Here is a 27,198-nt window from a genome sequence, read left to right on the forward strand (position 1 = left end):
AGGCGTATGTAGGGTAGTTAGTTTACCACAATGGAAGTATTTTGATAATTATGTATGTTAAAAGAGCTATTCTGCTTTTAGCTTTGGATTGTTATGTTAGTCTTTATTGGACACTTTTGCAAAATGGGTGAAAAGCTATATATTTATGCTTGTCCAAATTACTGAAAGAGAGGATGTTAAGCAGTATGAGATAATTTCCATTATGACTTTTGGTCCTGATTTTATATCCTCATCTCCTTCCCGAATAGAAAACTTAAACTAAACTTATCCAGTTGATTCTCTCTTCCTAGTAAAATGTCTTAATCTCAGACTGATTGGAATATCATGCTCATTAAGTGTTTTTTTTTAAATTAAAGGCCCTCACCTAGTTTGTGCCTTTTAGAATGTGAGCACCTGACAGATGCATACATTTGCTTGATGGAGGGAGAAATAAAAAATTTCCATTACAGTGTATTTCCCAGCCACTTCCTGTTTGAAGTGTGGTAACTGAAAGAGAGTTGGGGGTAAGTGAGTACCAGCTTACGTCTTTTTCGACTCGGAGGCAACGTGATTTGAAACGTGTGAACTGTGTGCTCTTAGTAAAGGACGAGCATCAGCAGGGTTGTACCTGGGATTTCACTTGTGTGGCAGACAGATCTTATCATGTACTTTAGAAAGCTCATTGCCCCTCCTTAGAAGCAAGGAGTTTTATCCTTTAGAAGGGCATGGCCAGAATATATTCCCTCCAGGAATGTGAGAGAACTTCACAAGATGCCCTGCTGGATCTTAATAGATCTTTCCTGCTGGCTAATTAAGCATCACTTTTACTCAGCAACTGGGGACTGTGTAATTATCAGCCTGGGTTGCCCTGAATAATTGAAACAAACAGAATGCAAAAGATGAGAGCTTTTTGCAAAAGTGAGAATATCTATAATTTTTGGTAGGTTGGAAGAGTGTTTAAAACAAACTTCCCTATACTTTTATTAGTAGATAAGTGTAGGCTTAGTTGTGTATCTGAAGGCTCAGTTAGTAACTTAAAGAATTTTTTAATTTTTTTAATACAAAACTGATCTTTATATTATAGGATTATTATAAGGATGGCATGAGGAACAAAGATGGAATTATTTTAAACTGTATTATAGGGAGAGGGATACCCAAAATATAATTGTGTATGTGGTGGTGTTAATGGTATAAATCTGTGGTAAGGAATGTAAAAATAATTTTACTGCATCTATGGAGACAAATATATAGTGAAAAGGAATTCTCCTTTCCCTTATTTGCAGCACAGCACTTGAAAGGACTGAATTTCAATCTGAAATTGATAATAAAAGGCGATTTTGTGGTGACTCACTGTTATCTCACTGTTATCACTTACATATTACTTCTTAGTTCTCTTTTTTGAGTGCATACACACACGCATACACACACACCCTTGCACACACACATAGAAGCTGTATTTATTATGAGGTAGAGAGGGTTCCTTGTTCTCAAAGGACTTGCTATGTGGTTTGTGGGACAGACATTCAGGAAATAATCAGCAGGGGTTTTAGGAAACATCTGCATTGTTGATGGGAGCTTTCTGTTCATTGATTTGTTGTAAGAAAGATGACACTTTATTTAGAATTTCATAATTATCAGATCAGGAGGAAATGAGGAGCCAGAAATTAGAAACTGTACAAGAAAATGGAAAAATAAGACTTTCCTTTGGCAAGCTGTTTGAAATTGTCTTAAATTTACCCATTCAATCATCATCCCATAATGTAACCCTTGTCTTACTGAATCTTCTTTTTCAGCCACGTTGCGTGTATGGCCCCATGTATGGCTGGTTGATGTTATGTACTTATATGTATTGGTACCAGTTGCTTTGAGAGCACTGAAAGCTTGTACAATGCCAGTCACATTTACTTTTTTTTTGCGTGGAAGTTGTATCTCTCCCAGAGGCTGGGTATGAAAGGAAATTTGTAAATCATCAAACTTGAGAGCTAAGTGTATATGGAAAATAGCCAAGTAACAGCAAAAGAATTAATGAAAGCCACTTTAAAAGTTTTATCTTGAGTCATATTAAAGCAGTAAAACTTTAGGGATTTGGTAAATTTGTGGGGGAGGTAGGAATCTGTCTAAAACTACTAACTTGGCACATTAGAGCCAAAGGTGGGTAAGAAATCTCTAGCAGGACAATCTGGGAAAGACACTAGATAAATATAAATGCCATATATACATATACTCCCCCCCACCAAAACTTTCCATTCTATCTTTGTTGTGTCTTTGCTTTAATTCTTTTAATTATTTCCTCAACACTGCTGCTTGAGAAGATAGTGGAGTGACGGGAAAATACTGATTCCTGGTAAACTCTAGGAGCTTGGCTGTAATTTTTATGGTGGCTCAGAATTCAGTGCTGTTTGCCATGACTGTGGACTTGCTGTAAATTAAAGCATCTGACTTCATCACAGCTGTTATGTGCTGTTTGCCACCTTTCTATTGCCTAGAGTGACTGACCCCAGAAAATGATAGTTGTGTTGAGTCATGGATGTCCTCCAAAGGGCTCATCTGTTTTTCAATACAAGTAGCTTTTCTGTCTTCCCAGACTGAAAATCATATCTGTATTTCTGTCTTCATTGGTGTTTTTTGGCTTAAGAGTATTACCAATGAAGGATAATGTTTTCCATATAAGACAAAATAAAAAACGGATGGCACTTTGCGTAATTCCAAGGAAATGAAGTCCTGTTGTGGTATTTGATGTCCTGAGCTGTGATGTTCGTGGCTCTTCTTCAAACTGCCTCCTCATTTAAATCTTCTCCCTAAAACTAACAGCATTCACATTCTGAGTCCAAGTTTTCACCAAGCTCTTTAGAGAATGATTAGGATGAAAGCCAGGCAGAGGCTCCTCCTGTTTTATTACAGTGGTCACTGCAGGACCAGCGCCAGCTGTGAGATACCTGAAATGAAACATACTTGATCTATACTCAGACGTTTGATGGCATTCTTACGCATTTTCAGAAACAGTTGAGCATTTCTTAAGTTTGATTCAGGGGAGGCCATCTAACAGCAAGAATGCATTGAGAATGGGGGAAAGGGTGAAAAAAATAGAAGATTTTTATTACTGAGATAGGGATAAATTCTCCACGGCTCATTTTGGAACAGCTAGTCATTTATGCTCACTGTTGGAAGTGAAGTCTAGAGCCAATGGAAACAAACTTGGAGTACTATTTTCTTTTGTGAAACTTAGAGGAGTTCCAAAAAGAGACAGGTAGATTAATAGCATATTGAAATGGAAAGAAATAAAGAAATAACTTTATGTAACAGGATTATGGCACAAAACCAGTGCTTTTAAAGTACAGACTGAAAGAATATCTTGAACATGTCTCATTGTGGGTGGTTAGCATATAGCTCTGCATGAAACATGATATGTTAGTACAAATATCATAGAAATAATTCCAGTTCTCCTTGGGAACTTCAAGTTTTTCTTGTCAGCTTACCATGGATTTAGCTTTAAAACAGAATTTAGTTTAAGAATATATTGTTCTTGTGTCTTTGTATTATAGGAAGAAAGACAAAGAATTAGTCCAATGTAACTCTTGAGAGCAAGATTCAAGGTGATATGCTGCCAATATTATCACCATTAATTACATGGAGAATTTTACTTTTCCTAAGTGCTGGTTATTGAGCTTAAAATCCCCAAACAAAAAACATTCAGATGAAGTGTGCTTATCAAGAGAAGAAATGTGAAATGTGTTGTTGGTACATTTGTGTTACAAGTTTAGATATTTGTTCATATCTTCTCTTTCTGTTCACTTTGCTATTTTCACTGGAGTTTCAGTGCCAATGCAGAAGTAAAAAAGGTAGTAGGTACTAGTGCAATCCATCTAAAAAGATCTCTGAAAAGGCTTCAAACTCATAGCAATAATTTGACCACGTCTTGAAGTCTAAAAATTCATTTCTTCCTTTTCCAGTCCTATCTCTGTTTCTCACCCTTAACCAAGAAAGCAAACAAAAACTCACAGCTTCCTGGCTCTCAAGTTATCAATTATTTGCTAAATCCCTGTACTAGTTTTCTGTTATTTAGTGAGTCTATGTTGAGATTTCACAATTGTGTTAAAGATTTTTGGAGATATACTTACTGGGAGCAGTAAAGGGTTATTTTTGTTGCTCTTTTAGTCTGAAATGTCCTACAGGTGAAACTGATATAATATTACTTGCTGTTGGTCTCTTGGCTTAACCTGGAAAGGAAGATCATTTTATTATATGTTCTTGCATAGAACGTCTCCTCTACTTTCAAAGCAACCTTGAAGTGTATGACTCCTTTTTAATTTTATGATGATGATTACTTTGTTTATTTTTTCACTTGAGTAAATGTCTTGGATTTGGTACCAGCTATAAGATTAAATTGATCTATTTTTGTTTTCTTTTACACTGGGCTATTCTGGTGGTATTAGTAGATAGAAGCCTCTCTCTCCCTTTGGTCATCCCATAAATATTTTATATGAGTAATTTTGATGGACAATAACTTTTTAGTAAGTGGGTTTTTTTTTATCTTGCTTTTTTCAAACATTTTTATTAAACATTCCCAGTACTGAGCTCATTAAACAGAATAACATGTTCTAGCAAGAGTTAAAGGACTTTTGAAATGAAACCTGGGAAGCAGGTAGATAACTGAGCTTTCTCCCTTCAGGTTGGACTGACCCATTAGAATAAGCTGAGCACTACTCTTTAGTCCTATAGTTAGGTCTCTGAATTTGCTTTACTTCTGATAGAATTATAGCCATCATTATTACTTGGGCACATTCCTATTATCTACTTGAAACGGATTTGTCTTGAAAGATCTCAGAAAATTCTCAGTATCAATTTTTTAATACTAGAAGCTTTTCTATTTGTCTATAAATGGGTCCTCTTAATTCATACATTGTGTGAAAAGATCATTTATATGAAATTACGGTCTTCATTTTACCAGTGTTTGCTTTGGCCTTGATTTTAAATCTCACTTGATCTGGATCTAGTCTTTTGTCCCAACATGTGCTATTTTTTCTGCTTATAAAAAGCCAGTGGAAAAAAAAACGCCTCTCTGTATTCATCTATTTGTGAATCTCTAGAAACTTGTGGCGTGAGGCACTCCTGGCTGTAGTTATCTCTAATTTGCTGGTTTTCTCTTATTTCTGATGTAGTTCCATCCTATATCCACTTCCTGTGTTACACTGAAATTAGAGCAAAGGGGAGAGAAATGCAAGAGCACTGGGTCAGCTCTCAGAATTCTAAGTCTTTGTTCTGATGTTTTTTCTGTAACATTGTCTGATTCAATTGAAGATTCACCTAACCATGAGCTTGTGTTTTTCTTTTTCAGTTGCCTCCCCCAAAATGTTATTTGGGATTGTTTTTTCAAATGTTACAAAAATGCAAACATTACCAACCAAACCTTGAAACCTCAAAAATTTGATTTATTTTATGGTATCACTATGATTTTTCTTTTTCTTTAATTTGCAAAATGATGCAGGAAATTTCATTTCCTTGGGATTTCAATTTATTTCATGATTCTGTTGAAAATGAGTTGGGCCTAAAGTGGGTTTTTGTCATCACAACATGTGAATCATTTCTCCTTTGGAAGCCGGGTCTTCTCTCCAACTGTGTTACCTCATCTCGTCTCCCTGAAGTGCAGCACTAGCAGGGTTGATAATGAAATGCGGTCTTTCTTATCACGCCCAGCAAAGGGCTCAGAAACGACAGGAAAAAAAATCAATCCCACAGGAACTTCTCAAGTGCTAGATATCCATATTTAACCCCCATGCATTTAAAATGGAAATGAGATATCTCAGGGTTTTAGTTTTTGATTTACACAAGATGTCACCGCCTCCTTGGCAGTGAGAATATTTTGCAGACCAACTGCTGACCTGTTTAGGGAGATTTCAGCCTATTGCCTCAGGTCCAATGTAGTTTCTTCATAATTCTTTCGAAACTCTCAGCAGTGCTTTGCAGCAGCTTTGATTCTTCAGGCTTCAAAGAATGCCCCTTCCAGGCCAATCTTCTAAAAGAAAAAAAAAAATCAGTGTAGGGGAATAAACAGCTCATAAAGGAAGGGGTAGCTATCCCTGTGACTGTTCTTACTCTAGTTAATTAATAAGGAGTTTATAAGCCAGCTACGGCTTCACAAAGCCAAGAAAATTCCAGTTTGATGCTAGTGCCTTGTTATGAAATTCCCACTTGGAGTGACTCAGTCCTCAATAATCAAGTTGTTTTATCGTAGATATATAGTGAACTGTGGTGTTGGAGAAGACTCTTGAGAGTCCCTTGGACTGCAGGGAGATCCAACCAGTCCATCCTGAAGGAGATAAGTCCTGTGTGTTCATTGGAAGGACTGATGCTGAAGCTGAAACTCCAATACTTTGGCCACCTCATGCGAAGAGTTGACTCATTGGAAAAGACCCTGATGCTGGGAGGGATTGGGGGCAGGAGGAGAAGGGGATGACAGAGGATGAGATGGCTGGATGGCATCACTGACTCGATGGGCATGAGTTTGAGTGAACTCCAGGAGTTTGTGATGGACAGGGAGGCCTGGCGTGCTGCGATTCATGGGGTCGCAAGGAGTAGGACACGACTGAGCGACTGAACTGACTGACTGACTGATGCGTTATGATTAAATGCTCACACTCAAGTTCCCTCTTGAGTTTGTGAACCTTGTTGAGTTATTATAATTTATAAAAAACTTTATGCCCACATAATCTCCAATAGCTATATCTCAGTTATATTAAGGGAGTGTCTCTCTTTTCTGGATTCTACCATAACCACAATGTTCATTTTGTGATTTGATAATCAAGACCTCCTATCATGTCTACCAAGAACCTTTGTTTTTTTGTTGATGATAAAACTAAGATATGTGATATTACTCAAAGTAAGAGAATTAATAAAAGATTAGGATTTAGAATGTAGGATTTCTAATTGGTTGCATAGTTTACTTAAGCAAGCCATTATTTAAAAAAAGAATTGGCATCTTTCAAAAGCTTATTGGTTTAAAGGAACTGTAAATAAATATTGAAGTTTAGTTAATTATATATGCATCTAGAGTCTAGCAACATCTGCATTATTTTGGAATGCATCAAAAGCAAGATGGATAGATGGATGGATAAGTGACAGAGCAGATATAACAAAATGTGAATCATAGCATCTAGATTATGAGTATACACATATATAGGTGTTTGTTTACCTTTTATGCATATCTGAAACATTGCATAATATGACGTTGCAAAAAAACATTTGTTTCACCTTGCAGTTCAGAAACCATGGACTTCATTCATACTGTGGTTTCAGAAAACCATAGACTTCCTCAAGTTGGAAATGTAATAAGTATGTCTGTGATATTTTTAGGATGATAATTTTCTAAGAATAACCTTATTATTTCTGGATGATAGTAGTCTAAAGGATAATCCTCCAGTTTGTTATTTCTGACATAACTAACTTTAAGTATCTAACTTTTATACTTCTTTAAGACTTCCAGGCTAGCAATTATTGAGAGCTCAAATTCAATTCAAGCATGCTGCCCAGGAGATCCCGAGATTTTGATCTTTTTTAAAGAAAGGCAATTTCTGACTTTTCTCATAAATTTGATAAAAGGAAAGCTAATATGAGATTGGTAGTCCAGTAGGAAATGGAACTCAATTTTACATTTTTTAAATCATTTTATGGTATTAAAAATGACAGAGGTTAGAAACAAAGCTCTTATTCTTTTATTGAACTAGAATTGAAAGTGGCAGAAAATCATTTTGGCCCTGGTGCAGTAAATGTTATCACTAAAACATGTTCAGGGGATATCAGGATAGTCTCTCAAGCACCAGAGACAAAAGTTCACAGAACAAGAACTGATTTTTCTGTCCTTATCTTGAAATTATGAGATGTACAGGAGATGAAAGTATCTTAGGTCTAATAGGACAGGCGATGGAGTATGTGTTAGAAATGATAATGTCTCCATTCTGGAGAGAGGTGAAATGGAGAGAATGTGGTGGGATGGGTGTCTCAGCAGTGACAGGCACGACGGAGGGAGTTCACAGGGACAGGAGGGTCAGCAGCTGAGCCAGCCCCAAAGATGAGGAATCCAGAACTGGAGAAAATTATACTTGTGCAAAATTATACTGTGAGCTGACAATGAAGATGGTAAGAAAGCAAGCAATACTATTTGTTAAAAGTACTGTTTGAAGATATTGTTTGAAAGAGAGATTAAACTGGAGCTGACAGCAGCTACTTGATTTTGAGAATCCAGTAGAAGAGAAATTTTAAGTCCATTTGGGAAAAACCAATCATTTTTTGAGTATGCAGTGTGATTATTCTTTAGAATTTTGTGTAAATGGAGCAAGTTGGTAGGCATATGTTTGCTGATCCTATAATGATTAAAATTCAGAATAAGTAAGACTCTTGTGAAATTGAGTTTTCAGGTTCCAGCCAGTGTTCTATACTGCCATATGGCATAACTGGAATTAATTGCTGCTCCCAGTCTGTTTATTCTTTTACTGAATATCTAGGTGCCCTGTTTGAAATAGTAGGGATTCCACAAAAATATGTAATCACATGAGACAGATGATTGACATGTTCACGACAGCGGTCTGTATAGCTAATAGTTGCTTTTGTAGCTAATAGAAGAGCAAGCTTTTGGTAAGTTTTTCTACCGTAACCTCTCTTTTTATTAGAAAGAACAGATGGGTAGGAGAGTTAACAAGGAAAAGAGGAAAAAATTTAGGACCTTATAGGTCAGTATAAATAGAAAAGGTAAAGCAAGAAATCCTTTTTGCTAGAGTCCTAGCTTTTTGATACTCAAGAGTGACCCATGGACCAGCAACATCAACATCACCTGGAAAGTTGTTTAAAATGCAGAATCTCAGGCTCCATTGAATCAGACCCACTGAATCAGAACCTGCATGTTAATAAGATCCCAAGGTTATTTGTATGCATATAAACATTTGAGAATCTCTGCTCTACCACATACTTTTAAGTTCATTTTAAATTCAGTTTCTTAGAACTCAGAAGACATACTTTCAGAGATTATAAACTTCTTAAAGACGTGGATGTTTGTTTTTTAAAAAACGATCTATCACAGTACTGGCATATGATATGAGCTCAATAATGTGAGTTGAATGAATGGAAAACTGTTATAAATGTGTTACCTGGTCCTTGGCTAAATATTAGAACAAGAGACCCTCTATATTTTGAAATTTACTATTCGGTAGCCAGCCCCACATATTCTTGTCCAAAGATAAAACACATTCTTTTTATTGAGCATTAGGAATTACAGAGCCATCTGTAAAGATAGCATCCATCTCTTTAAACGTCTCCTGTGATGACATTTCTCTAACATTCTGTGGCATAAGGTTACAGGGCTGCTGCCCACGTGTTGGAGTTCTGTTGGAGCATGGATGCCAGTTAGTCCAGACATGATCCATCATAAGCCCTCTGCCTTTGGTTATCATCTTTCCTATAAAGCTTTGCACTTCCTTGTTTCCACCATCTTTCATCTTTTTTGAGGACTTCTTTTCTAACCCTTTCCCCTGTGTTTCCTAGAATCCATGTTCTAGTATAATCCAACTCCATGATGTCCTCAACCTCTTTTTTCCATCCCTGCCCAAGTAAAACATGACTCTTCTTCAGGATACTGTTTTGCTTGCAGCTATCTTAAATAGAACTTGCTCATTTTCCAGAAGTGCTGTTGGCATCCTTCATGCTCCTTGCTTGTCATTTCTAGACTTTTACTGTTCAATCTTTTGCCAAACCTCTTCCCTTCTGAGATTTGCCTACATGGTTTTACAGTTCTCTGTCATCGTTTGAGTTCACAGTGTCCCCTCTGCTACTTGAGGACTGAGGCTATGACTCATACTTGTCGTTTTCACTCTGCTGTAACCACTGCCCCCCAGAGACCTTCTCTCTCAAATTTAGCTTTTCCCTCCTAATTACATCTCTCTATTCATCATATAAATATGTTCAAATCCCTCCTAATATTAAGAAAAACATTACATCTTACACAGTGATTCCCTCTCTGGCTACTGTCCTGTATCTCTCTCTCTCTCTTTTTTCAACAGACACACTTCTTGAAATAGAAGCCTAGGCTAGCCATTTCTGGCTTCTTCTTCTCTGGCCACTCTTCAGTCCCCTATAATCTAGTCTCTGCTCCTATCAAGGTATTCTTGCCAAAGTACCAGTAACTTGCTGATTGCATCATCCAGGTGACACTGTTCAATCCTTGTCTTATTTGGTGTATCTGCAGCATGTGATGATATTAACAACTTGCTTTTCCTCAAAAAGTAAAAACAAACAAGCAAATAAAAACTCTCTCCCTCTATTGGTCCCCATAATAGTAGTCTCTCCTGGTTATCCTTCTTCCTTGTACTTATACTCTTAGTTTGGGCTTTAGCTTAAGCTTGTTTTTCTACCCTGCCCTCTTCACTGCTGTCTCTCAGGCTTGCCTCTTTCTCATCACATTCTTTGTAAGCAGTTGCATGCATGCCCCCTAATTCTATAACTTCCCTAGAGCATGGATGACTCCTAGTTCTGCAGCTCAACTGCAATTCTCTCTCCAAGACACTATACAGCATATTGGACAGCTCCTTTTGGGTGTCTTATAGACTATCTTATAGATATCTCAAACTTGCAAAGCTGGGACAGACCCTGCTGTATGCCTCCCTAGCAGCCACCCTCCATTCTTCCTTGACAACAGCATCCCACCTTCCCAAGAAAGGACTTATGGTCTGAAAGCCATTCTGTTTTGCCAGTGGTTGGTCTAGAGTTTGCATAAGATGCAGTTTTGGCCAAAGAAATGTGAGAAGACTTCTGATAGCTTCTCACATGACAATCTTATGCTTAAGAAAAGAAAGTGAAGTCGTTCAGTCCTGTCTGACTCTTTGCGACCCCATGGACTGTAGCCTATCAGTCTTCTCCATCCATGGGCTTCTCCAGGCAAGAATACTGGAGTGGGTTGCCATTTCCTTCTCCAAATCTTATGCTTGGGAGGCCAAAATAAAGCACTGAAATGCAGTAGCCACTGTAAGACATTACTCTGCTCTGAGGTGTTAGAGCAGAAATAAGGGAAGAACCTAGGTTCTTCATGCCATTATTGGGACCCTGCATCACGCCTAGAATCACCAGTCTTCAGACTTTTTGTTTTGAAGGAAAAATAAACTTGTACTTTCTTAAGCCTCTGTCAGTCAGATTTTCTGTTATTTTGTAGCCAGAAGAATCATATCTGATTGAGTGTCCAGACTGAACTCATTATTTTATATTCTGCTTACCCCTAAAGTCTATTTCTGCTTTCACTAGGTCCTGACCCCCTAGGCAGAATCCTGGAAGTCACTCCTGACTCCTCTCTCTTTACTCCCCAAACCATCAACAAGCCTATTGATTCTTCATCCTAAATCTGTCTTCTCCCTTCTATTCTCTTTCTCACTGGCTAAATTTTAGCTCTCATGAATTCTTATTCAGAGTTTTGTACAATTCTCTTTTCTGATTCTCTGCCTCAGGCTTCTCCCTGTTCCAGTTTATTCTGCTTCTCCATTCTGTTGAAAGGGAGATTAAAAAGAAGACAATTTAATCATATGTGCTATAGAAGAAGATATATTGATATGGAATGATAAGATATACTATATATGAAGAAATGGTTTAACTTTTTTTTTTCAGAAAAATATCTGAAAAAATATACCAAAATGTTAATGATAGTAATTTCTGGCATGTAGAGTTTGAATGATTTTTAATTTCTCCTTTTTATCTATTTGTATTTTCTAAATCTCTACAGTGAATGTATAAATCTTAAATCACTGATATCAGAGCCTTTCCTGTTTCAAAAAGAGGCAGGGAACAAAAAGAAGCAGGGATTTAAAAACCAAAGAGTATTTATTTCCAGGTGGGATAGGAGTTGGCACTGCAGGGAAAAGAGATGTGGATAGAGGAAATTGGGCTTTAATTGTAGCCTTGGGTCACTTCTATTCAAATAAATAGATGTATTTGGAGGTTTTTTTTTTTTTTTTACTATGTAACTAAGCATGTGTGCGCATACATACACAAAAGTAAGATTATTTTTGAGCCATATGAAATACAGCAGTCCTTTTAGTAATTTATGACTTTTCTAAAATAAGTTGTTTTTTTTTTAATAAAGGAAGTTCATTCTCAAGGTCTTCATTAGATGAGGTATCTAATTGTTGACTAGGAATGCCTGTTTCTTAGATTTTATCTTTTTGAGCTGCACTGAACTGACACAGGATGAATCCCTCATTAGAAAAGGATTATCTACACTCTGTGTGGCTATTTAGTGAAACATTTGTATTTGTGAGACTAGCTTTCCAAAGTGATGGTGCTTGAGTAAACCATTCACTTCCTTCTCAAAACATCAGTCACCATGATTGATTTTCATGTTGGTCATGAAGAGAAATGGAATTAACTAAAAGCAAGGGTGAGGATTACAAGCCGGAAGCAGTTAATTTACTTAACAAATATGTATTGGCTATTTGTTTACTCTTTGTTGGGCACAATGCCAGGTGATCAAAACAGTGTCAGAGAAGATATATCCCTGTTTTTCAAGAAGTTCTTGGGCCAGTAAGCGGCCAAACTGATGAACAGAGCTAGCACAGAGCCCACCATGCATGGGTATCTTCTCTAGACAGTCTGAAATGTTTGGTTTCAACTTGTTACATACCTGGATTTTCACCATTTAGAGATTCGTTTAGGTGCATAGTCCTCTTTTACAAATATAAATTCACCTGGAGGGATAAGGGCTCTGATATCAGTGATTTAAGATTTACATGTTCACTGTAGAGATTTAGAAAATACAAATAGATAAAAGGGAGAAATTAAAAATCATTCAAACTCTACATGCCAGAGTACTTTGATGTGCACTAGCCCTATTGAATGGTTTTCTTCTAACTTTTGGTTAAGATGATTGTGCTGAGGAAATTCAATAAGTTTGTTGAACCTCTGTTATGGGCAACACACAGTGCTAGGTACACTGAGGGTTGTAAAATTAACAGAGGATCCTTTTCTTCAGAAAGAATGAGGGCTTTAGAAACTCTTGCCTCTGTAACTGAAGAGTTACAGTCACAGCTAACATTCATCACACAGTTACCATGTGCCAGGCCCAGTGTTGGAGGACTTTACACCCATTTCCTCATTTATCCCTCACAACAGGTGTGAGCTGAATACTATAATAATCCCCAGTTAGCAGATGAGAATACTGAGGTTCAGAGAACTTGCTCAAGTTCTAACAGCTGTTAGGGTTTGGAACTGGGATTTGAACCAAGGCAGGATGATTGTTTGGCCAGCACTCTTACTGAGGCTTGATTTCTTCATAAATGAATAATGCTACTTCATTCATGCAGCAAATATTTATTGAGCATCTACTATGTGCAAAGCATTTATGTGGTGATTATATGACAGTTTCCAGTCCTCCTATAACTTGTTGTTTTTGAACCAGGTAAACTGAATAATTATACAATACACTCACCTTGTAGGATTGTTGTTATGCATATAAAAGTGCTTAATACAAGGCATGTTACATTGTAGGTACCCAATAGATATTCCCAAGAAATTTACAACCTAATGAGAAAGATAAAAAGGATATAGAAATAAGAAATCTTCATGGATGAAATGTCATCATGGCTTGGTCTTGGGTTTGAAAGGGATGGATTTTTGGTCAGATGTATTGCACACAAAGATAGCACACAAAGAAACAGAAGAGATAAAAGTTTAGCCATCATTGGGAACCAAATGATAATTCTGTTGATTAGGTATAAGGAAGTAATGAGATACATAGCTGAAAAGATAAGATGGAATCAAATCCTGGAAATGGGAATTTTTACTGGATTTGTGGAGAAGAGGTCCATGACTGAAGAGAGTAAAGCATGGGACAGGGATGGGTAAGCTGATGCTTTAGTAGGGAATTATGGATATCATATGAGTCCCTGGGCTGAGGCCTCTGGAAGGCAGAGGATGGTTGCAAAGGGAGAGAAGAGGGATAATACTCTCAAAGGTTGCCTATGTTTATTCTCTATGCATGCCCAGAAAAGGAATACAGATGTTTCTTTCTTCCCAGTATCTCTTGCTTTGAGCTCATATTTATATCCTTGATTCCATAGCTGCCTTTAGTTTATTATGAGCTTCACAAGCTTTTATGGATAACCAGATAATATAACCACTTTTTAGAACTTTATGTCAGTGGGAAAATACATTCTAAATGGCCAACATTGTGCTTCAACTTTTGAAATGTGGTTGGTTGATAAATTAAAGATTGTGTTTACTATATTTCAGATTTGTAAACAAGATTTAATTTTTTTTAAAGCAGATGCAGAAAATTTAACACTATCTATTACTTTGTTTCATTAGGAAAATGCATTTCCAGAGCCAAACAACCAAAATGAATTTTGGAATACAGTCTATACTTGAACTGGGGGCTGCCTGTTTATAATTCCCTTAACAGGCAACCATTTATGAAATACCCATGTCCTTAATGGTGTTCTACAAACTTGCCCCATCATATGAATTACCTGGGGATCTTGTTAAAAACACAGACTTCTAGGTCACTAACCTGGACATTCTAATTTACTAGGTCTGGTGTGGACCCTGGGGAATTTGTGTTTCAATTAGGGTTCCAGGAGATTCTTAAAATCATACAAGTAGGTGTAGAAATCTTTATTAGAAGATACCATTTTTGTTTAGATAAGTAGCTATTTTGGTTTTAAACTGAATTTTAACATTAAGGGGGACAAAGGAAGAAGGATTTGACTGGGAAGTATGAGTAGGCTGTTGGTTTGAGTGGTTAGGAGGGTCTCCCAATATGACTGGGTTTGATTGACAGGAAGATCTTCCAGCAGGGCTTAGGGCCAGCCAGTAGCTGACAACATTTCAACCTAATTAGCTCCTAGGATGAGGGAGGGAGATATGGTCAGAATAAATAGTCTCGGTCCTTTCCTTGTCCTGATGTTTGCCTGCTGTCTTAAGTGCTTTCCTGTGGCCTGGCAACATCTGGAGACATTTTTGATGCTGGGGAATCCCTTAATGTGGGACAGAACCAGAAGTCCTGGCCCCAGGATGGGTCAGGTAAGTCCTGAGATTGACTCGTTGTTGTGGTTGAACTGCTGGTGACCCTTGACCTGTATTGATACAGCAGTAGAACTGGTCACATAGTCGTTAGCCTTTAGATCTAAGCCAGTTGCCTACTTTCATGATTTGGATAATTGAGTACCTTATATAAGGGTTTAACTGTGACTGCTATAGATACTGTACAAAGAAATAAATGGGGAGGAATGATATTTTAGTATAGAATCTTGTACAATTAGAAAAAAGTCAAGTTGAGGGCCAAACTGTGGAATAATTTAAAAATGATTTCTGAATTTTTGTGTACATCTCAATTCTTTTTTTTTTTTTACATCTCAGTTCTTAGTTGGAAGAAAGTGTACACTTAAGGATAGGAGTTGTTTTTTTTTTATTTCAGTAATTCACTGTAGCTCTTAGAGTGGTTACCATAGAAGGATGCTTTCTAGATTCTGTTTTTATATATTTGTCCAAATTTTGTTTTAGTATGAATGAGTGAAATAATATTATGTCTTTAATTAGAATTCTGTTGTTATTTTTCGATTAATCTGTGTCAGTAGCTTTAGCATTTGTATTAAATCATTTTCTTCATGAAGGCTTTTAATGAGGAAACAAATTGATTATATTTATATATTGGATTCTTGCCACTGTGATGTATATTTGGTTGTGTCTTTTGAAGTCTATTTTTGCCGGTCATTATGTAGTTAGTCTTTGAAGCCAGGCTTTGGGTGAAAAACTTCTTCATTTGGATGTTTTAGCTTAACTAAGCTTACTTATTTTTATCTTTCTCTTCTTCATTTTCTTTCCTTCCTTTGATTTCTCTTCTTCCCCCTCTTACCTTTGTGCGAGTAATTTAGAGGAAAAGGAGGGCACTTCTCCCTAAAGATAGGGAGAATTTGGGATAAATTCCCAATAAGAATTTGGGATAAAATCTACACTCTGTAGCATTGCTTAGAAAGCCTTGCCTTCTGCCTGCCTCTTCAGCCTTGTCCCCGCCGCCCTGAAATATACGCAGTGCTCTAGTCATGCCTAACACAGACAGCTCTTCTGCTTCTCACCTCCATTCACTTACTGAGCAAGGTCTGTGCTACTGCCCCTTGAGGGCTCGGGAACATAAAGAGACAAGAAGCTTGTGGTGCAGCATACAGGTGCTGCTAAGGGGAGCGCATAGGGGAGCACCTAACGCAGGAGACTGGACTAAGCCCCACGGGCCATCAGGGGTTTGCTAGTAGAGGGAGGGACCTGAAGAGAAAAGTGTGCCAGCAGACAGAGCTGTGATGTGTAAGAGCAGGAGTGTGAGCTGAGGAGGGGAGGGCCAGACGGGGGTAAGCCACTGAAGGATTTCAAGCAGGGGAATGATAAGATTTGGTTTGTGTGTTGTTAGGTGGTTAGAATAATGATGGCACTAATGGAACATTTCATGCAAAGCTGGGTTCAATAAAGGACAGAAATGGTATGGACCTAACAGAACCAGAAGATATTAAGAAGAGGTGGCAAGAATACACAGAAGAACTGTACAAAAAAGACCTTCACAACCCAGATAATCACAATGGTATGATCACTCACCTAGAGTCAGACCTCTTGGAATGTGAAGTTAAGTGGGCCTTAGGAAGCATCACTATGAACAAAGCTAGTAGAGGTGATGAAATTCCAGTAGAGCTGTTTCAAATCCTAAAGGATGATGCTGTGAAAGTGCTGCACTTATTATGCCAGCAAATTTGGATAACTCAACAGTGGCAACAGGACTGGAAAAGGTCAGTTTTCATTCCAATCCCAAAGAAAGGCAATGCCAAAGAATGCTCAAACTACCACACAAGTGCACTCATCTCACATGCTAGCAAAGTAATGCTCAAAATCCTCCAAGCCAGGCTTCAACGGTGGCCTGAGCCATGAACTTCCAGATGTTAAAGCTGGTTTTGGAAAAGGCAGAAGAATCAGAGATCAAATTGCCAACATCCGCTGGATCATCAAAAAAGCAAGAGAGTTCCAGAGAAACATCTATTTCTGCTTTATGAAAGAGCTATGAGGGGCTTTCCTCATAGCTCAGTCAGTGAAGAAACTGCCTGCAATGCAGGAGACTGGGGTTCGATTCCTGGGTCGGGAAGATCCCCCAGAGAAGGAAATGGCAATCTGCTCCAGTATTCTTGCCTGGAAAATCCCATGGACAGAGGAGCCTGACAGGCTACAGTCCTTGGAGTTGTAAGAGTCAGGCATGACTTAGCGACTAAACCACCACCACCACCACTGCTTTACTGACTATGCCAAAGCCTTTTACTGTGTGGATCACAATAAACTGTGGAAAATTCTGAAAGAGATGGGAATACCAGACCACCTGACCTGCCTCTTGAGAAATCTGTATGCAAGTCAACAGTTAGAACTGGAATTGGAACAACAGACTGTTTCCAAATAGGAAAACATCAAGGCTATATATTGTGACCCTGCATATTTAACTTATATTCAGAGTACATCATGAGAAACTTGGCTGGATGAAGCACAAGCTGGAATCAAGATTGCCAGGAGAAATATCAGTAACTTCAGATATGCATCCATCACCCTTATGGCAGAAAATGAAGAACTAAAGAGCCTCTTGATGAAAGTGAAAGAGGAGAGTGAAAAAGTTGGCTTAAGCTCAACATTCAGAAAAGTAAGATCATGGCCTCCAGTCCCATCACTTCATGGCAAATAGATGGAGAAACAGTGGAAACAGTGGCAGACTTTATTTTTGGGGGCTCCAAAATCACTTCAGATGGTGACTGCAGTCATGAAATTAAAAGACACTTACTCCTTGGAAGAAAACTTTTGACCAACCTATTCAGCCTATTAAAAACAGAGACATTATTTTGCCAACAAACGTCTGTCTAGTCAAGGCTATGGTTTTTCCAGTAGCCATGTATGGATGTGAGAGTTGGACTATAAAGAAAGCTGAGCGCTGAAGAATTGATGCTTTTGAACCATGATGTTGGAGAAGACTCTTGAGAGTCCTTTGGACTACAGGGAGATCCAACCAGTCCATCTTAAAGGAGATCAGTCCTGAATATTCATTGGAAGGACAGATGCTGAAGCTGAAACTCCAAAACTTGGCCACCTGATGTGAAGAACTGACTCATTTGAAAAGGCCCTGATGCTGGGAAAGACTGAAGGCAGGAGGAGAAGGGGATGACAGAGGATGAGATGGTTGGATGGCATCACCAACTCAATGGACATGAGTTTGAGTAAACTCCAGGAGTTGGTGATGGACAGGGAGGCCTGGTGTGCTGCAGTCCATGGGGTCACAGAGGGTCGGACATGGCTGAGCAAGTGAACTGACTGAATGACATAACAATTGAGGTTTACTGAAGGCTGCCAAGTGCCAGGCGTAATGCTCAGTTCTTTATGTATATTATCTCAGTTAATCCTCCCAAGAATGATACGTGACAGATACGGTTATTATTTCTATTTTAAAGATGAAGAAACTGAGACAGCAGCTACAGTCTCCCAGCTAGAAGATGAAGGTGCTAGAACTCCAACCTAGGCTTATCTGCAGAGCCTTCGCTCTTCACAGTCGCTGCACTTCCTTCTCCAGCAGCACTGACGGGAATTGCTCAGAGAGGAGCAAAGTGGCAGGTAGACCACTTTGAACATGGTTATATTGATCTGGGTGAGGTATTTTGAGGACTTGAGTGAATTCAGTGCCCATAGTGAGGGAGAGGAGATAGATTAAAAATAAATGAAGAAGATAGAATCTCCAGGTCTTGGTGATTGATGGGATATACATAGAATAGGGAACGAGATAGAAGATGACTCCTAAGCTTCAGTTGTGTGGATGGAGATGTTGGCCACTGAAACAGGAAACATGAGATAGGAGAGGTTTGGAACTTTGGGGCAAAGAACAGTCCTGAGAGAGAAGAGTAGAATAATTGTGTCTCTTATTTTTGAATATTTTAGTTAAATATTAAATATTGACTATTTTAATATTTGATTGTTAAAAGTATTTTATATGTACGGACAGCATAGTCAAGTCTTTGGCCTTTGGTTTCTTCCCTGGCCAGCCTGAGTTCCATGGCATGCTCCTCCAGTCTTCTCTTACTCTCTTGTCTTTTTATCCCACAAGCCTAGAAAAATTCTAAATTTGGGTCGATTCAGCTGTCCACCTTTTCTGATTTTACACCTGAGCAGCTAATTAGTGCTGGAGAAAAATGACACAGTTGGCTCGCCGCCACAGTAAGTCTTAGTCTCCAGCCTCAGCTGACCCCTTAGTGGTGCCTGGCAGTTCCTTCACATGCTCTGTATCAACAGCTTCTTACATTTTCCTCAGCATTCCCTCTAAGGTCTGTAGCTGCCTTTACCTTATCATATCACCTCTCACTCTTGCTCGGCATCATAGTCTATTTCACAAGATAAAGACTTTCAGGTTGGAACCCATTCACAATCCTGTCCTGCCTCCCCCCCGCCCACCCACCCCAACATCTGCTGTGGGCCTCTGCCACCTGCTCTGAACACCTGGCCCCTCTGCCTGGCTTCTCTCTGCATCCTGGGCCCGGCCTCTCTGTGGCTCTCCCCTCCAGGCATCTTCCCTCAATCCGACCCAAAGTCCACCCCCAGAAACTCTCATCTTCAGGAAGTAAAACGGATTCTGGGATTAGCCAGACCTAGATTCTGCTGGCCCCAATTTTTACCTTGTGTGTGTTTTAGGTCACTCACACCACTTTTGCACAATTTTGCATTATTCCAGCCAAACTGGCCCACAGTTCAGGCTTTCTCTGCTCTCAGACCCTCATGGAGTGTCTGGCAAATAGTGGAGAATTTTTACTGTTTGAGAGATTGAATGCAGTGTTCATAACTTGAGATATAAAGGGTTTGTTGACATGTTAATGTTCACAAATTCACGCTGCCTGGAGGAGCCCCAGGAACTAGTCCAGCTTAAAAATTTTATGTAATATTTGAGCTCAGGTGAATAAAGTGACCATGTTCACAACAAGAAAAATACCAAAGGAATTTTCAAATGAATATCACATTTTGATTCTGTTTCTGATTTTGCACAAGATAAACTGTCGTGGCTCTACAATGTGGATTTTTAAACTCTTATGGTACAATCAGATAACCTCCTCATGTTTCGTTTTTCTCATCTATACAGTCAGGGGCTGAGTTAAATGACCTTCGATGTCCTTCTAGCTGTAAAATTCAGGGAGTATATGGTCCACAGTCACAGTCATCTAGTTATTATAACTAGTTGTCATCTAGTTATTCATCAATCAGATAACTAGGAGTCTCTGTGGTCTAAGAGTAGCTATTAACCTGAAGCAAGCAAAAAATAAAATAAATTAGGTTCTAAGTACCAGTGGTAACAAAAATGGCAGGGCAAGAGCTAAAGATAGTACAGATTAAAATATGATAATCAGCTAGAGTTCTTTGTGAGTTCTGCCTTGTTTTCGCTCTCAAAACACAGGTTTGGTATCAAAAGACATCTCTGACTTTCCTTCTGAAACCTTTTGTCCCTTCTCTTGCTCTCCAGCAGCTTCCTAAACTGATTTGCTCCTCTCTCTCCCATCCAGGCTGCACATTTCTGCTGGATTTGATCACAATAGACATTATTCCCTATCCTTCAAAACAAGCAAACCAACCGACCAATGAACCCTTCAGTTCCCTTTTTTCTACACAAAGGAAAAGAAATTTTAACTCTGACCTGACATTTAGTGTCTTTCATTTTGCCACAACACAGCTAGCTAGCATTTTTCTTTATTAGTTCATTGAGTCATATTTGGTTGTCTGTTACATGTAGGAAGTAGGGGGATTGCATAGCAACCACAATTTGCAGTGTTAATGCTAGAACACAGGGGATTAAATATTAGAATGTAGGTTTCCAGTGTTTCAGTGAAAGGGCACAATCATTGAGCTCCTAGATTTTACTGTTAATGTCATAGCAGGGATTTCATGTAGTGATTGTGTTACAGAAGGCTCTTAGCGGTGAATAGGATTTTATTGAATGAATTTATTTTATATTATTTCTTTTTTATTATCTGCTAATAGACTTCTAAAAAACTTATTTTAGTCATGGGTTATACTATCAAATCAAATCAAATCAGATAATGTTACTTGTTTATTATTTAATACAAGTTTAATTGTGACCATTGTATTTTGTAAGAGAACTTTGTGGTGCTGTCTTCTAGGGTTTCTAAAATTTCTAAAATTTGTGGACATAGACTCAAGATCACAGAACTATTACCTCCCCCCAAATAATCCAAGACTTTTTTATGACAGCTCCTTCTATTACATGAGTTATGTACTTATCATCTGTTGTTACCATTGTTGTTGTTCAGTTGCTAAGTTGTGTCTGACTGTTTGTGACCTTGTGGACTACAGCATGCCAGGCTCCTGTGTCCTCTCCTGTCTTCTGGAGTTTGCTCAAATTCACATCCATTGAGTCAGTGATGCTGTCTAACCATCTCATCTGGGGATCCTCCCAACCCAGGGATCAAACCCAGGTCTCTGCATTGCAGGCAGATTCTTTACCAGCTGAGCCACCAGGGAAGCCCCGTCCTCTGCCACCCCTTCTCCTTTTGCCTTCAGTCTTTCCCAGCATCACGATCTTTTCCAGAGAGTCAGCTCTTCACATCAGGCAACCAAAGTATGAATGTTGGATCTCTTTGCAGTCCAAAGGACTCTCAAGTCTTCAGCAGCATAATTCGAAAAGCATCAATTCTTCGGCACTCAAGCTTCTTTATGGCCAAACTCTCACATTTGTACATGACTTTTGGAAAAACCATAGCTTTGACTATACAGACCTTTTTTGGCAAAGTGATGTCTCTGCTTTTTAATATGCTGTCCAGATTTGTGATAATTTTCTTTCCAAGGAACAAGCATCTTTTAATTTCATGGCTGCAGTCACTCTCTATAGTGACTTTGGAGCCCAAGAAAATAAAATCTGTCACTGCTTCTACTTTTTCCCCTTCTGTTGGCCATGATGATGGGACCAGATGCCATGATCTTAGTTTTTTCAATGTTGTGTTTTCAGGTCAGCTTTTTCCACTCTTCTCATTCACCCTCATCAAGAGGCTCTTTAGTTCCTCTTCACTTTCTGCCATCAGAGTGGTATCATCTGCATATCTTTTTTTTTTTTGTTACCATAGTGTGTGTTTGTAACTTACTATCTTAAATTGACTATCTTTTCATGTGTATTCTCTTCATGTGTATCTTATATTTTAGAAAAGATTGTAAGCTTCCTGTAGGTAGATACTAGTTCTTGTACTTTTGATGGCTTGAAGGAACAGGGACTAAAGGGGGCACCACTCCCAGGGACCCTCCCGTTTCGCTCAACTGTTTCTAAGGCTGGTACCCCCACCCCTGGTGGCCCAACCAGTAAAGAATCTGCCTGCAATGTGGAAGACCCAGGTTTGATCCCTGAGTTGGGAAGATCCCCTGGAGAAGGGAATGACAACCCACTCCAGTATTCTTGCCTGGAGAATCCCATGGACAGAGGAGCCTGGCAGGCTACAGTCCATGGGATCACAAAGAGTCGGACACCCCCACCCCTGGGTCCCAGTCCTCTGATGCTCCATCAGAGACTTCCACCAGATGGTGCTCTTTTCCCATTTGTGTTCTTGGGTGTCATGCCCTATTACCTTTGCCCCTTGCCCATTCCTTCTGTTGGAATACTGGTAGTGGAAAGAAAATTCAAAATCAGCTGACTCTTCCTAAATGAGAGAAGAGGTTATAGGAAATATTCAGTGTATAGACTATTAGCATTGTTCAGAAAAGTCATTTCCTTGGGTATAATCAGTATTTATCATGTGCCTCACTACTCAAGGTCAAATGCAAGGGTTTTCCTAGCCTTGTTAACTTACTACTGAAGCCCTGCTCAACCAGGTGTCCATCTGAATTCTGAGATGCCATTTCTAATGCCAGGATAACACTTTAGCAGTAGTCTTTGCAGTTTGTTTGGAGACAGCCATTACCAGGGAACAGAGATGATCAAGAGGGAAATAGTCTCTGGACATTGAGTATTACAGAGAACCTACCCCTTTAGAAGACACCACTGTTTTTGTACGAAAAACTGAAGTTCAAAACTGGACATCTGTAAGTCATCAAGAAGAGATTTGATTTTTTTTACCAAGACAGGGAATGTATGATGGGTCTTAAATTTCTGTAGGTCACAAGTAAAACAACACTCTTAATGCTTTAGTTGTAAAAGATTTTCATCTAGATGTTCTAGATTACAGATTTTAGCCTTTCTGCATAGCTAGGTTTATGATGCCATTATAATCCTTTCATCTAACCCTACTCATCTAATCCTGTTTATCATTTTGGAGGAGGAGAGTTAGTGACATTTTTTTGAAATCTAATGGAGTTCATGGACTCTTTTTCAAGGAAAAAGAAAACACACATTACTTTGCACCTATAATTTTAGGGAGTTTATGAATTTCCCAAAGCTCAAATAGTTGAATCCATAGTTCACTCCAAATTAAAGACTCTCCCTGATACTAGGCTGTCTGACAAAACAGTTCTAACTTCTCTTAGTACTAGACTTGTTTTCTGCATTACAGCCAGTAGAAATGCTGTTACCCAGCAGACCCAGGTACAGATCTTGGCTCTGCCACTGATAGCTGCACGGTCCTGGTCAATCTGTTTGACCATCCTGAGTCTTAGTTTCCTCATCTGTAAGATGGGGACAGTGATAGTGTCATTGTATCATTGGACGGAGGTTCGTGACACTGTACAGGAGACAGGGATCAAGACCATCCCCATGGAAAAGAAATGCAAAAAGGCAAAATGGTTGTCTGAGGAGGCCTTACAGATAGCTGTGAAAAGAAGAGAAGCAAAAAGCAAAGGAGAAAAGGAAAGATATTCCCATCTGAATGCAGAGTTCCAAAGAATAGCCAGGAGAGAAAAGAAAGCCTTCCTCAGCGATCAATGCAAAGAAATAGAGGAAAACAAAAGAATGGGAAAGACTAGAGATCTCTTCAAGAAAATTAGAGATATAAGGGAATATCTCATGCAAGGATGGGTTCGATAAAGGACAGAAATGGAATGGACCTAACAGAAGCAGAAGATATTAAGAAGAGGTGGCAAGAATACACAGAAGAACTGTACAAAAAAGATCTTCACCACCCAGATATTCACAATGGTGTGATCACTCACCTAGAGCCAGACATCCTGGAATGTGAAGTCAAGTGGGCCTTAGAAAGCATCACTACGAACAAAGCTAGTGGATGTGATGGAATTCCAGTTGAGCTATTTCAAATCCTGAAAGATGATGCTGTGAAAGTGCTGCACTCAATATGCCAGCAAATTTGGAAAACTCAGCAGTGGCCACAGGACTGGAAAAGTTCAGTTTTCATTCCAATCCCTAAGAAAGGCAATCCCAAAGAGTGCTCAAACTACCGCACAATTGCACTCACCTCACACGCTAGTAAAGTAATGCTCAAAATTCTCCAAGCCAGGCTTCAGCAATACGTGAACCAAGAACTTCCAGATGTTCAAGCTGGTTTTAGAAAAGGCAGAGGAACCAGAGATCAAATTGCCAATATCTGATGGATCATCGAAAAAGCAAGAGAGTTCCAGAAAAACATCTATTTCTGCTTTATTGACTACACCAAAGCCTTTGGCTGTGTGGATCACAATAAACTGTGGAAAATTCTGAAAGAGATGGGAATACCAGACCACCTGACCTGCCTCTTGAGAAACCTGTGTGCAGGTCAGGAAGCAACAGTTAGACTGGACATGGAACAACAGACTGGTTCCAAATAGGAAAAGGAGTACGTCAAGGCTGTATATTGTCACCCTGCTTATTTAACTTAAATGCAGAGTACATCATGAGAAACACTGGGCTGGAAGAAGCACAAGCTGGAATCAAGCTTGCCTGCAGAAATATCAATAACCTCAGATATGCAGATGACACCACCCTTATGGCAGAGAGTGAAGAGGAACTGAAAAGCCTCTTGATGAAAGTGAAAGAGGAAAGTGAAAAAGTTGGCTTAAAGCTTAATATTCAGAAAATTAAGATCATGGCATCTGGTCCCATCACCTCATGGGAAATAGATGGGGTGACAGTAGAAACAGTGTCAGACTTTATTTTTGGGGGCTCCAAAATCACTTCAGATGGTGACTGCAGCCATGAAATTAAAAGACGCTTACTCCTTGGAAGGAAAGTTATGACCAACCTAGATAGCATATTAAAAGGAAGAGACAGTACTTTGCCAACAAAGGTCCGTCTAGTCAAGGCTATGGTTTTTCCAGTGGTCATGTATGGATGTGAGAGTGGGACTGTGAAGAAAGCTGAGCGCTGAAAAATTGATGCTTTTGAACTGTGGTGTTGGAGAAGACTCTTGAGAGTCCCTTGGACTGCAAGGAGATCCAACCAGTCCATCCTAAAGGAGATCAGTCCTGGGTGTTCATTGGAAGGACTGATGCTGAAGCTGAAACTCCAATACTTTGGCTACCTCACGCGAAGATTGACTCATTGGAAAAGACCCTGATGCTGGGAGGGATTGTGGGCAGGAGGAGAAGGGGTCGACAGAGGATGAGATGGCTGGATGGCATCACCGACTCGATGGATATGAGTTTGAGTAAACTCCGGGAGTTGGTGATGGACAGGGAGGCCTGGCGTGCTGCAATTCATGGGGTTGCAAAGAGTCGGACATGACTGAGAACTGAACTGAACTGAACTGAATAGTATCATTGTAATAGTAATAATCTCGTTGGATTATGATGAAGATAAAATAATACATGTAACATGTATACTGAGCACAACACCTAGCATATGTTAAATGCTGAATACATAGTTTTATTATAATTATGAAAAGGAATTATTTTTCCTTCTTAGATAGTTCCAATAAAGTGAGGATAGTTACATTTGTCTTACCTACTTCACCAGGATCTATCTAATTAGCTAGCTTAGTGGTTAAAGCTCTGAATATTTTAACCTCACTAACCATGTTTATTGGTTAGCTCCATGGTCAAGAATTTGACACCCACCTTCAAAACCCAAACTAATGATTAAAAGTTAATAGCCTCATTTTTAGGAGAAATCTCATATTCCATCAATCTCAAGTGACAAACTAGAACAGTATGGTTGCAATTTGAAAGATACTGAAATGTAATCTGAGATGGACCTCCCCCTGCAGTGGAAGCACAGAATCCCAAAACTTTCCTGTTTAATTTCTTACTAGAGTGTCTGTCTGAATCTAGTTGCTAGGATTAGCTAAGATTAATAAACCTTGATTAGTAGCTTTGAAACCATGGGCAAGTTATCTCACCTCTTAATGCCTCGGTTTCCTCATTTATAAAATGGGCATAATAATAGGGTTAGAATGTGGAGGAAGTAAGTTTATATGAGTACTTAAAACAGTGCCCCACAATTGACTTTTAAAAATCTTAGCATTGTTATTATCATTACTACTGCTATGATAGCTATAGCTGCTCATCAAGACTCCCTCAATATAGTGAGTTCATTTTATTTGCTGCACTTTTCCTTAAACTAAAGTTCAATTAAAACTTCTTTAATTTAAAAACACAAATAGCAAATTTTGCCTTGCATGTAAAATAACCTTAAATTTTCAAGACTTTATTCAGGAACATCCCTGGTAGTCCAGTGGTTAAGAATCTGCCTGCCAATGCAGGGGACAGGAGTTCCATCCCTGGTCCTGGAAGATTCCTCATTCCTTGGGGCAACTAAGCCTGTGGGCACCACAACTACTGAGCCCATGTGCTGAAATTACTGAAGTCTGTGTGCCCTGGAACATGTGCTTTGCAACAAGAGAAGCCACTGCACTGAGAAGCCCGAGCCCTGCAACTGCAGAGTAGCCACCCCCACCCCTGCAACTGGAGGAAGCCCGAGTGCAGCCAAAAATAATAGATAAATAATAATAATAAAATTTTTAAGACTGTATTCTGTAGTGTAGACTAAACGTTGTAAAATATTATTCTTCCATTTTAATTTTGGAGGCACAAGATGGATTTATTTTGACTGAATGTGAAAATCATCATCATCAATACGGTTGCAGCATTTTCTCTCTGCTCATTCTGTACTCATCTTTTTTCCAGTTCCAAATATCATTTGCATGGGCCTGATGATGTCGAGTATGGATATTGTAGAGGAGTGATAGCTTCCCTTTCATATTGAAGCTGAAACTTCAAAGAGAAGATTAAAGAAGTGTTTGCCATCTATCTGCTCAGCCCTGATATGAAATTCTCAGAGGCTTTTAG

At 38.9% G+C, this 27,198-nt stretch overlaps 1 protein-coding gene across 2 annotated transcripts in view; it reads left to right on the forward strand.

The window, feature by feature from the left end:
* The window catches only part of SKAP1 (src kinase associated phosphoprotein 1), a 296,312-nt gene that overhangs the window by 47,043 nt on the left and 222,071 nt on the right, over positions 1 to 27,198 (forward strand). The gene's annotated exons all lie outside the window — the stretch shown is intronic.

This window comes from Odocoileus virginianus, chromosome 17 (assembly GCF_023699985.2).
Source record: "Odocoileus virginianus isolate 20LAN1187 ecotype Illinois chromosome 17, Ovbor_1.2, whole genome shotgun sequence".
Taxonomy (NCBI): Eukaryota; Metazoa; Chordata; class Mammalia; order Artiodactyla; family Cervidae; genus Odocoileus; species Odocoileus virginianus.